This window comes from Solanum pennellii, chromosome 12 (assembly GCF_001406875.1).
Source record: "Solanum pennellii chromosome 12, SPENNV200".
Taxonomy (NCBI): Eukaryota; Viridiplantae; Streptophyta; class Magnoliopsida; order Solanales; family Solanaceae; genus Solanum; species Solanum pennellii.
Genome location: NC_028648.1, coordinates 62640995 through 62644239, shown reverse-complemented (window position 1 = coordinate 62644239; position 3245 = coordinate 62640995). Strand labels below are relative to the sequence as shown.

General features: G+C 32.3%; 1 pseudogene; it reads right to left on the bottom strand.

The window, feature by feature from the left end:
- Positions 1-583: 583 nt before the first annotated feature.
- The window catches only part of LOC114075345, a 14965-nt pseudogene continuing 12303 nt past the window's right edge, over positions 584-3245 (bottom strand).

Below are 3245 nucleotides of genomic sequence, written 5' to 3'. Positions count from 1 at the left end.
AGGAGAATTAACAGTTAAAGGATTAAGTAGTTTCAAAATGTATGGTAAAAAGAATCGAAAAATACTCTATGTTCCAAATTACATATTGTCTTTACGGAAAAAAAAGATATATTAGTATTTATCATGTTGTCTACTACTCAAGAATATGTTGTACTAATGATTTAAATGTTATTTCTTGCATTTTTTATATAAATATATATAATAAGAGAATATATCTTACAATATTAGTACAAGTAAAAAATAACTAGGAGAGAGTAACTTATATACAATCTATAGTCAAAATTTCAAAAAAAAAAATGATGAATCTAAAAATACAACATTTTGATAGAGTGGGGAGTTGTAAAAATCTTTTTAATTTCAGAATTGGAAAATAAAAAATAAAGAAGAAACATCCATTTCTAAATGGCTGGTGATAAAATCCTATACTAGAATACCAATAAAAGAACTCTATAACAATCTATGCTAAAAGCAGTAGCATGTTAAGATGTTCGATAACTTTTACTCAAACAATTAGCAAAAACTCAAATAAGTTGTTCCCTAGGAGGTAAATTTGATTTTCTCATATTCTTATCACCTTATGTATTTAATACATAATACAATGCCTGCTCAGATGTCGCTGTCGGTGAACCTTTCTCTCCTCCGCTGGTTTTTTCTGCTTCAATTTTCCGGTCGTCTTTACGACCTCACTGGAACTTTTTAACTTTTATTTTCTTGTTAGAAATACAAAACTTCCCTATTCCTTACCTTCACTACTACTCCACCGTAACAAATCTCGGATCCTCAGCCACCGCTTCGATACAAATCCTGTTGATTTACTCTTTTTGTATATTCCTGGTAATGGCTCGCTTATCTCTGGCTTCCATATACAGTAAGTTCCAGCAGGTATCTTCTCCAATTCTTCTACCGATGAAGATGCCGTTGATTCATTTTTTTCTAGAAACAACTTCTTCACGGAATCAGAATTTATTTGTCCTTCAAAAGAGGGAAAATTGGTTGCTAGAATTTTGTTTGACCTTCATAGATGAATTTCTCTATTGATTTATCCAAATTCTCAGAGACTAAAGAGAAATAAAAATCTTCTTCGCTATGGTTCTCCTTCACCTGAAACTCATCAGAGTTTTTCAGCGCTATCCGATGAAAGTCTAGTATTGTTAAAACTGAGGCACAAATATTCGTTTTCTCCAACTTTCTTCAAAAAAATTTTCAAGTGAAAGAGAATTGTTTGTTTTCTTCTACTCTTCTGCTGTGGTACTTGATTTTATTTATGGGGGTTGCGGAAGTGTACTTTCCTCGATGGAAAAGAGATTGGAATTACATATATGTTTACATATATATATATATATATATATATATATATATATACCTTTAATGTGGTGGGCTTTAAAAGGTGTGAATGGAATATGAAGAGTTGCGATTTTATAAGGAGTTGTGACTTTGATAAAAAAAATTGTGATTTTTATGAAAAGTTGTGACTTTTATGAATGATGGTGACTTTTCCGAAAGATTGCGACTTTTATAAGAGTTGTGACTGTTATGAAAGGTGGTGACCTTTCTGAAAGATTGCGACTTTTATGAAGAGTTGCGACTTTTATGAAAAGTTGCAACTTTTATGAAATGTTGCGACTATTATGAAAAATTGCGTGTTTTATGAAAAGTTGCGACTTTTATGAATGGTGGTGACCTTTCCGGTAAGGCACAATAAAAACTTTTTTCACACTACCCTTTGTTTTTCTATAAATTGAGGGATTTACTCTCATTTTAATAAAATAATTTTTCTAGACTTTTTATACTACTTGATGTAGTATTCAAAGTGTACTTCACTGATAAATAAAATTGAACGAATTTTTCTGTCAGGTCAAAATATGACAAGTAAAATTGAATGAAGGGAGAATTAGGAGAACCAAAAGTTAAGGAATTAAGTAGTGTTAAAATATATGGTAGAAAAATAGAATACTTTCTCTGTTCCTATTTACATCTTGTCTTAACCAAAAATAGATATTACTAATATTTATCATTTTACAAAATCAATGCATAAATGACTATAAATTTTTCTATTTTACCCTTGAAAGTTATCAGCCTAGAAAATATACATGTGACCAACATGGAAAAACTAAGTGAATAATTCATGTCTATTAATCAAATTAGTTAATTACTCAAAATAAATTATGTCATGTTCATTGATTTAAAACTTGACTTTATGAATTACTTAACAAGGGTACAATGGTAAATACGAGATGTATGCTGATGATAGGAACCTGAATGACCACAATGCCCTCCATGACCAATATGTCTAGAAGAACTATGCCCAATTTAATCAGCCGCAACAATTTATATCGCAGCATGAACGGGTCTGTTAAACTAAGAGTGACAAACTTTTTCTAAGTAACCTTGACTCTTAGGAGGAGCACTACCCAAATGACCTGAGTGATGAGCTCTCTTGTCCTCACGCTACTCAAATCCCTCACATCGAATCATATCCAACACTATTGCAACATTTACCACTTTCTGAAATGAAACACGAGAAGGGGTAACCTAAGAAACCCCCATATAATGAATCAATATAATTATACCCTTAATTATAAACCCTCACTCTCTCAGTCTTGATGGAAAGTATCATCAAAGCGTGCCTAGCCAAGGCTTGCAATTTAACCTCATACTCTGCGATTGACATGCCATCTTGCTGCAAACTCTAGAACTCGACCCTCTTTCTTTCCCTCTCATTACATGGAACAAACTTATCTAGAAACATGGTAGATGATTTGATAGATGACCTACTATTAATATAATCCCATTGCTTGGTAAGGCCAATCATCACTCCACTGGAACATCGTGTAGTCAATTCATGAGACTCAACTAATCTAGGTTATGCAATATCCCATTACATGTAATTATATATATTGATATGCATCCTCATTCAAGTCACTCGTATAGGTGAAAGGATTTACAATCTTGAACCTTATGAACAGTTTTTGCGTCTAAATGGTCATGGAAGGCATATAAGACAAATGTGATGCAACTGTCACGACCCAAAACGAGCCGCGAGTGGCACCCACACTTATCTTACTAGGTGAGCGAACCAACAATATAAACCCCAACATTTACCAGTATATAAATTTTGAATAGTAAATAAAACGCGGAAGATCCAAAACTCATTAACGAAATCAATTAAATAAACTTCTAAAGTATAATACTTATCATCCCCAAAATCTGGAAGTCATCACATCAAGAACATCTATCCTCAAATT